This window comes from Oryctolagus cuniculus, chromosome 2 (assembly GCF_051225735.1).
Source record: "Oryctolagus cuniculus isolate XC-2025 breed Fujian yellow rabbit chromosome 2, ASM5122573v1, whole genome shotgun sequence".
In the NCBI taxonomy this organism is placed as follows: Eukaryota; Metazoa; Chordata; class Mammalia; order Lagomorpha; family Leporidae; genus Oryctolagus; species Oryctolagus cuniculus.
The window spans coordinates 88,010,950-88,020,744 of NC_142868.1; the positions used below are offsets into that span (position 1 = coordinate 88,010,950).

General features: G+C 45.6%; 1 long non-coding RNA gene across 18 annotated transcripts in view; it reads right to left on the reverse strand.

Annotated features, from left to right (window-relative positions):
- The window catches only part of LOC149127876 (uncharacterized), a 140,868-nt gene extending 132,117 nt beyond the window's left edge, over positions 1–8,751 (reverse strand). For all 18 annotated transcript variants that reach the window (XR_016230041.1, XR_016230032.1, XR_016230031.1 and 15 more), the window contains exon 1: positions 8,593–8,751. This is a non-coding gene — a long non-coding RNA (uncharacterized LOC149127876). The remainder of the gene's footprint in view (positions 1–8,592) is intronic.
- Positions 8,752–9,795: the final 1,044 nt, after the last annotated feature.

The following is a 9,795-nucleotide window of genomic DNA, read 5'->3' on the forward strand; positions in this document are numbered from 1 at the left end:
TGTATAATCAGTGGGCTTCCATTTATGTAACCAACTAGGATCCATAAACTACAAGATAACCTGACATTGATTTGATTTCTGATCTGCGTGAACGCCCAGGAACCTGTACATCTGCAGACACTCGGTGTTTTCCAAACTCTTTTCCAATACTATCCATTTTGGTCCCATCGATTATCATGGCCATGGCATTATTCAGGGATAAAATTAATTGCTAACTGCAGGGTTTCCCGAGTGCAATCAGTTAATGCATAAACCTGTTTACTGACTGCCAGATGGCTCCACAGTTACTTGGGAGGGGACAAATATCCAAACAGTATCTTTCCTATAAAACCATACCACCAGGCAGTTCTGTACAATAGATGTCTGAAGCTAGGGGATTTAGGGAAAAGAAAATCTTTACAAGTAGTTGTAGATTATTTCTTTGAAAAGCAATTAGGCCTCAGATGTCTTATTCTTGAGCCTCAAAGCTGTGCATGGTAAAGAAAGGATAATTTTCTTTGATAGATTTCAAATGGGTCCTACTTCCCTATTGCTGTTCAGCAAAGAATTAAAAAAAAAAGATGGGGAGGAGCAGGCATTTAGCCTAATGTTTAGGACATCCACATCCCACACCTGAGTACTTGGATTAGGCTCAGCCCTAGCTCCTGACTCCAGCTTCCTGCTGATGGAGAGCCTAGGAGACAGTGGTGATGGTTGGAGTAATTGAGTTCCTGCCACCATATAGGAGACATAGATTAATTCCCAGTGCCAAGCCTCAGGCATTGTGGGTATTTGGGGAGTGTAATATCAGATGAGAACACTGTCTTATTGGAAAAATAATAAAGGTCAGTATTATGGCGTAATAGGGTAGGCTGCTATCTGCAATGCTGGCATCCCACATGGGTGCCGATTTGAGTCCTGGCTGTTTCACTTCCAATCCATCTCCCTGCTAATGCACCTTGGAAAGCAACAGATGGCCCAAGTACCTGGGTATGGTGGAATGAGAAGGCCATGCCAAGATGGCTGGTGGCAAGCGAGTGTCAGTTACTCAGGAATGACTTCGGAAACCACCTGGGAATGGAGCCTGCCTGGCAAGAGGCTGTGATTGATTAGGGCATAAACCACCCCTTGACCGGATTGGCTGCCTTGGCTGTATAAGCTGCTGTACCAACTGAGATAAATGAGTCTGCGAGCTGTTTGCCACTAGCCCGATTTCACCCGACTCCTGGGGTCTGTGTGGTGACTCCGTGCCTCTTGCCCCCACCGCGCTCCTCCTCTCAGAATGAATCCACAGCAACACCTGGGCCCTTGCATCCATGTGGGAGACCTAGATGAAGTTCCTGGCTTTGGTCTGGTCCAGCCCTGGCTGTTTCTACCATTTGGGGAGTGAATCAGCAGATGGGAAACCTCTCTCTACCTCTGCCCTTCAACTAAATTTAAAAAAAATCTAAGAAAAAAAATAGAAAAATAAAGGATGCTAGGAAATTTATGAAGTGGAGAAAGAGTCACAGCAGCCACAGTGGACCCCTGGAAATATTTCTAGCCCTGGCAATTTCTGGTTTAGGGTACTGTGCATGCTTTTCTTAACTCTCCTCCCCTGGAATCAAATACTAACGTATGATTCCATGTTTGGACTGGGATGTCTGTCAGTGCCTTTGGATGCAGTGGGGGAGGGGCATTCATATAGCAGTGCTGTCAGAGTGACAACTGCCAGTTGTGCCACCAGGGGCTGCCACCTGAACAGCGTGTTTCTGCTACCCTAGGTGGCCTCAGCTTTGCAGAGACACTTTGAGAGGTGGGGTACTGATCTTTCATGTTTCAGGGAAGAGCAGGTAGAATGAAGTCGCTCTTCCTGCAATTGGCTCGCTGTGAGCCTGTCTGAATTGGCCCTGAGCTCCACTAAAATCAGCGCACACCATCATGGAATGCTCGGTTTCTCCTTCAAAGCCCCAGAAGCTCAGCAGCAATGTGAGCAGGTAAGCTTGTTGCCTGGGAGGGAGAACACATTCAAGTCTTATAAACCATTAACACGTGCAATGCAAATTAGATTATCACAATCACTTTAGCATTGTAGCAAGATGTTTGGGGAATAAAGAAGGGAAGCAGAGCGCATCAGAGCTGAACAGGCTCCAGGAAGTACTGAGCAGGGGAAGGCTCTGCCCACCTGGGGAAGGAGACCCTCATCTGGGCAGGATGGGGCAGACTCAGAGAGTCCTTGTGGGCACAATTTACTTCCCTCATAATGCTTGCCCTTGCAAGAATGGGTTTCTCTCTGCATCAACAGGGCTCGGTTTGGTGTTTTGAAAATTATAGATGTGTCTATGAATATTGATGCATGATGATGAAGCAGGTATAAAATGTTATGGGGTCTCTGGAGGTGTACCGAGAGCCATGGCTTGATCCGATTAGAAGAGAGGATGCCCATTAACATTACCACTTTGGAATTCCCTTGTAGATAATACATTAGCATTTCGTTAAAAATCTAAGTTATATTTCTGCATCTATAATTTGAATAATTTCAACTCAGGAAATAAGAGAAAAATTGTGATCTTTCAGCCACTAATTAAAGAACTGCTGATAGATGTAGCAAACACCACCCTAACTTTCCCAACAGTTCTGCTGAACTCGGCACAACAAATCCATCTATATTCCAAGGATTGATCTCACAGCATCAGTTTCATCAATATGAGTCCAACAGTTTAAAAGGGTTGAGTTAAATGGTGCACAGGGCTTATCAGTTATGACATATGGAAACGTAGTGGAATACGAACAGAATGAAACTTTTCTGTTCTCTTTCCCTCTCTTCCCTTCCAGTGAATGGTTGTAGCTTTCCATGACACACCATGCTTTCCTATAAGGTAACTGATATTAAACCTTATATTTCTCATGCAATTTGAAACAAGATGACAGGCAGAGGACTTGTGAGATGATCAGAAATGACAACTTAGAACAATTAACTATTATTTTTATTGTAGTCTTAAATAAGAGTTGTTCCAACCTTGAAATTGTTTGGATTCTATCTTTAAAAAGATAGCTTTAGGAAAAAACACAATTCACTGAAGGGGAGAGAAAATCTGAACCCATGGATTTGACTAAAAAAAATAAACCTTGTCTATTAGAATAGGAATTGACATTTAAGAATCCTTAATTGATCAGTATTCTTATCCCAAGTAAATACACGCCCAAGGTGTGCTGCTTGGTGGTGCTGATGGTCATTAACTCCGGCAATCACAGCATGTCTGGGTCCCTGTGTGTCCCTTGATCAACTGTGTATAAATGCAGCTGTGTAGACAGTGAAAAGCTCTGGCCTTGAGACTCAGGAGCGACAAACAATGAAGCCCACAATTCATCAAAACCTGGGGAATAAATGTGCTTATGGAGTCCATTTGAATTGCAGATGCTTAGAAATATATCTGCAGTTTTAATGTTATTCATATCTATAGCATGTGTATTTTGACTTTTGCACCAGTGAAACATGAAAATGGTTTCAAGAGTGTTTCTAGTATTCCAATATTTTCTAGATGGAGGAAACCCAGGGTTATCAATAGTGAGAAGCTTAAATGAGGAAATGGGTTGACAAAGAATAGAGGGCCTATCCGCAACAATTGTTGTTCTTAGACAAGAAAGGGGAAATGAATTCTTAAGAATGTTATATTAGGGAGCCAATGCCATGGTGCCACAGGTTAAGCCATGGCTCACGATGCCAGCATTCCATGTGAGCATCTGAGTCCTAGATGCTCCACTTTTGATCCAGCTCCCTGCTAATGTGCCTGGGAAAGCAGAGATGGCCTTTAGAAAGCCAGGGGTTGGGGGTTGAGTGACAATATGAGGCTATCCCCCAGGTACTAGGTGACTATCCTCACGTCCTTGAGAGAGAGAGGTGCTTTTCAAACCAAGCATCAGACTCACGAGCGATCACTGAGATTGCTGGCCTTATGTCTCAGTTCCTGACTTGGAAGGCTTTGGGTGGAACCTGAGAATTCACACAGATAGATGAATGAGGGCTGTAGTTTCTCCACATCCTTGCCTTGCTATTAACCGACATCTGATACCAGCCATCCTAGTGGTAGGAAGTAATCTCACTGTAGCTTGGATGCCTTGATGAATGAAGTTGATCATTATTTCATAGGTTTCTTGACCATTTCTAGGTATTTGGAGACATGTCCAATCACATCCTTTGTCCTTTGAAATCAATTTATCCTTTTATGTCCAAGTTGTAGTTCTTCATGTATTCTGAATATCATTCCCTTATCAGATGCATGATTTGCAAACATATTTAACCCTTCTCTGAGCTGTCTTTTCACTTCGATAACTATTCTCACTTTTTGAGGCAAAAATGTTTTCTATTTTGCTGAAGTATTGTTTATCTGCCCCCCCACACCCCCGTCACTCATGGTTTTGGTGCCATGTCTAACAAGATAACAAAAGCTTGCTAAGATGTCTTAAAATTTCAACATTTTAGCTCTTACATTTAGGCCTATGGCTCATTTATTATTTACCTATTTGAGAGGTGAGATGAGGTGAGAAAGAGATGCACACAAAGAATGAAAGATTAAGAATCTGCTATCCACTAATTTACTCCTCAGATGCCCACGATGGCCTGGCCTGAGCTGAAGCCAGGATCCTGGAGCTCAATCCAGGTCTCATATGACTGGCAGAGACCAGCTACTTGAGCCAGCACCTGTTGCCTCACAGGGGTGCACATTAGCAGAGAGCTGGAATCCTAGGTGCAGCCAGAACTTGAACCCAGGCGCTCCTACGTGGAATATGGATGTCCCAAGTGACATCTTAACCAGTAGGTCGAACATCTGCCCCCCACTGAGTTAATGTCTATGCAAGGCATAAGGAAAGGGCCCAGCATCTGTTTTTTTGCATGTGGATATGCAATTGTCTCAGCACATTTGTTAAAAAGATAATGATTGCCTTAAGTGTCTTGGCACCTTGTACAGAATTGTGTGTCATGGTTTTACTTAAAATTTTAGGAGCACCTCCTGACAGCTCTGGTTATATGTCCCAATCCATTTTAAGTGAATTAAATCCCTTGGTAGATGTGCTTTCTATCTACACTCAGCAATTATTTTAGGAAAACTGCTTCCACTGCCTCGACTGAATAGGAAGCTCACATCACGGGGCCTTGTATTCCTCAGTCATAGGTGGTAATTATGTTGGGGCTTCTGGGGGGTCTCTAACTCCAATAAAACCATTGGAAGGGCCGGCGCTGTGGCTCAATAGGCTAATCCTCCACCTTGCGGCGCCGGCATACCGGGTTCTAGTCCCGGTCGGGGCGCCGGATTCTGTCCCAGTTGCCCCTCTTCCAGGCCAGCTCTCTGCTATGGCCAGAGAGTGCAGTGGAGGATGGCCCAGGTGCTTGGGCCCTGCACCCCATGGGAGACCAGGATAAGTACTTGGCTCCTGGCTTCGGATCAGCACGATGCGCCGGCCGCAGCACGCCAACCGTGGCGGCCATTGGAGGGTGAATCAACGGCAAAGGAAGACCTCTCTGTCTCTCTCACACTATCCACTCTGCCAGTCAAAAAAAAAAAAAAAAAAAACAAAAAAAAACAAACAAAAAAACCCACCATTGGAATTGGAAGACAGAAGCAGGAAAAAAGCTCATGTTAGTTTTATTACGGTAATGAATTGGAAAGTGACTAGAACTTGAAACAAAAGGAACTTTCTAGTGTTCTGCTCTCACTTTCACTCAGTCGGGACCTTGGAAAAGCCAACCTGAGTGAAATGAAACGAGACCTTGCACGGGTCTGGGGTGGAGACAGAAGTGAAAGGGGCGGTCTTCTGTCATTTGAAGTCTCACCCGAAAAATACAGCTGGATGCCATTTCTATGGGAAAAGATAAGGGCAAAGGCAAGGTCTGTTATCCTGGAATAGCAATTCTCACCCTTCTGCGTGCATCAGCGTTAACTGGAAAAGCTGCTCCAAGCATTTAATCATTTAAGATAATTTAAGTTTATGTAACAGTTACAAGAACTATTCCCTCTTTCAGACTTTTCCCAATCATGGTAGTCAGAACACCAGGGAACAGAGGTTGACACGAAGCGTTGGTTAGCTCAGGCTGCAGTAGCAACACCATAGACTGGGCGACTGCAGGAATAGCGCTCAGTTCTGAAGGCTGGGCAATGGGAAAGCTTAAGGGTGAGCAGGCTTTGCTTGTGGTGGGGCCCCCTTTTCACTGTGTTGTTGCATAGAAGGCAGAACTTTGATTTTTTTTTTTTTGACAGGCAGAGTAGACAGTAAGAGAAAGGTCTTCCTTTCCCGTTGGTTCACACCTCAATGGCCACTGCGGCCAGCACACCACACTGATCCGAAGCCAGGAGCCAGGTGCTTCCTCCTGGTCTCCCATGCGGGTGCAGGGCCCAAGCACTTGGGCCATCCTCCACTGCACTCCTGGGCCACAGCAGAGAGCTGGCCTGGAGGAACCGGGACAGAATCCGGTGCCCCAACCAGGACTAGAACCCAGGGTGCCGGCGCCACAGGCCACGGTGCTCGCCTGATTTCTTATAAAGCCACTGATCCTCTCAGTTTGATCCTACCTTTGTGTCCTCATTTAATTATTGCCTACATAGTAACATCAGGGCTCAAGTCTTCAACATACGGATCTGGGGGCATGCAGTTTAGTCCGAAGTATTACACCCTTCCCTGCTCCATTCACGTCTTTCATCCATACAAGATACAGCCATTCCACCCTGACAGCCTCAAAAATCTTAGTTTATTCCACCAGCAACTCACCAAGTCCAAAATTTCACCTAGATCCTGTATGATGACAAAAAAATCATTCTCTAGTGGTAAACCTGTGAAACAGGTAGCCATGTGCTTTCAAAATGTGATGGGGGCCGGCGCTGTGGCTCACTTGGTTAATCCTCCGCCTGCACAGCCGGCATCCCATATAGGCGCCGGGTTCTAATCCCGGCTGCTCCTCTTCCAGTCCAGCTCTCTGCTGTGGCCCGGGAAGGCAGTGGAGGATGGCCCAAGTGCTTGGGCCCTGCACCCGCATGGGAGACCAGGAGAAGCACCTGGCTCCTGGCTTCAGATCAGCGCAGCGCGCTGGCCGTAGTGGCCATTTGGGGGGTGAACCAACGGGAGGAAGACCTTTCTCTCTCTGTAAATCTACCTCTCAAATAAAATTAAAGAAAAAGAATGGCCAATCATTACTTTAGGAATTGAAGCTTCACTATGATGGCATTAGGGGAGGACGCTGAGGTGAAATGGCAGGTGGAGGTGGAGGGGTGGTTACAGGGCCCCGAGAGCGATGGGTGCTAGTGTGACTCCAAATCTGATGGATCAGACGTAGAGACAAAGGCAAGAACCAGAGAGCAACAGAGACACACAAGCACGTATTTCAAAGTAATAATAAAGGACATGAAAAAGGCAAAAGAAAAAAATCAGGTTTTGTGTTTGGAAGTAAGAGGTAGAGAGGCAGTGTTGGGCAGTAAAGTAGTCAGCTTGAGGTTTGCACAAATAAAAAAGGCTTCTCTGATGGGGTGATACTAAAGTCGAATGCAGAATGATGAGCAGCAGTCAGCTTCGGGAAAACAAAACAAAAACAAAAACAAAAAAACGCTAAGGGAAGAGAATTCCAGAGATCCCAAGTGCGGATGTCCTGAGGGTGGAAATGGCAGCTTTGAGTCTCCAGCTTTGTAGCTTTATGAATAAAGGTTAAGTGTCTCTTCCTCTTCTAGCCTGGGAAACACCAGAGTAAAACACCTAGTAAGGGGCTGGCGCTGTGGCGTAGTGGGTAGAGCCTCCGCCTGCAGTGCCGGCATCCCACATGGGTGCCGATTGGAGAGCCGGCTGCTCTACTTCTGATCTAGTTCTCTGCTATGGCCTGGGAAAATAGTAAAACATGGCCCAAGTGCTTGGGTTCCTGCACCCATGTGGGAGACCTGGAAGAAGCACCTGGTTCCTAGTTTCAGAGTAGCCCAGCTCTGGCCATTGTGGCCATTTTGGGGGTGAACCATTGCAGCCACTTGAGTGATTCTCTGCCTTTCTGTAACTGCCTTTCAAATGAATAAATCAGTCTTAAAATCATAATAGGTCTGTTTGGTCCATGGACCTAATCAGTCATCATGGCCAGGAGGTAGATCCTACAACAGGACAAAGGAGGCGGCATGAAATGGCTGCTGGGCTGTGTTGGGAGCCAGGTAGTCACAGCCAACATGTTTCTACTGCATTACTACACTAAACTTCTCAGCACCTATCCATGTGTATGCTGTAGGTACACACCCTCTCTCCCATATTTGAGAAGTGCCCCTGTTTATCGTAATACAATGCTTCGTATATGAGCACAAGCATACTTGTCTTTGTAGGGAAAAGGAATGACGGTGACAGTCATGTCTGCATCCTGCAACCATTTCCAAGTCTCAGCGGATCCACGTGTACTATCCCGGATTCTGCAACATTTGTGCTAAAACCACACCCACCCTCAGCATTCTCTACGTTACAGGGCATGGAAGACATAGAATCCACATATGAAGAGCCCCATCAGAGACACAAGGCGAGACACAGGGCATTACCCAATACCATGCCCCATTTCTTAGGCCATTTAGGTTGTTACAACAAAATATCTGCAATTAGGTAGCTTAGGAAAAACAAACAGACCTCTGCACTCCTGGTTCTGGAGGTTGGAGCGTCCAAGACCAAGACGCTGGAGCCAGCTGCAGCCTCCGAGGGGAAGACCATCACACCCACACAGGGACAAGCCTCACCAAAGTACAGCGGAACCTCTTTTATAAAGGCCCTGCTCATTAACCAGCAACAGGCCCTCGTGGCTCAATCACGTCTTAAAGAGCCCCACCTTTTAAAAGCCTGATACTGGCAACAGCAGAATCTTAGACCAGAGCCATTTTTACAGTAGCTTCCTGTTTTGTAGGCGAAGCATAGATTCCTTGGTGAGCAAATCTGGCCACTCCGAATTTTGTTCTTTGGAAGAATTTCTCTTGTCCATGATACCTCATGGCTAATCAAAGCACACACAGAAAAGGATTTTCCTGTAAGGGGCCAGTCAGCTTTAGCAGAATTTTTTTTATTGGCACAACTGTGGAAGCCCAGAGGTTATAAGGAAACAGGTGAAAGGTATAGACTATCAGCTGTTATCCATGCTTGAGCCAGTGATGAGCATAAGAACTGGGAGAAGGCATCAGCTGTGTTTGATTTAACTCCCAATTAAAGGAACCTTGGATCTAGGCTATGTTTCTAATAGTAGGTGGGATATCATGGCTGTTGAAATCTGTGATACTATAAAGAAGAGCATAGAAATAGTTTACATCTTCCCAACTTCTCCATTGTGGATTCATTATTCATGAACACTTCCTTCAGTCTGGATATAGATTATAACCAGAAAATGAAGGATATTTTATAGAGGAATCAGGTTTTGTTTCTAAGTGTAATTTTTGGTTTACCATTCTAGCAGAAAAAAAAATCACCAACTTGGCATCCTACGAAAAGGAGACAGAAAAAATTTGATTATTTTATAAAGGATTTATTTTATTTATTTGAAAGACAGAGTTACAGAGAGAGGTAGAGACAGAGAGAGGTGTCTTCCATCTGCTGGTTCACTCCCCAGATGGCCGCAATGGCCGGAGCTGCGCCGATCCGAAGCCAGGAGCCAACGTGGGTGCAGGGGCCCAAGGACTTGGGCCATCTTCCACTGCTTTCCCAGGCCATAGCAGAGAGCTGGATGGGAAGAGGAGCAGCCGGGACTAGAACCGGCACCCATATGGGATGCTGACGCTTCAGGCCAGGGCGTTAACCTGCTGCACCACAGCGCCAGCCCCTAGAATTTGATTTTTTAAAAAGATTTTA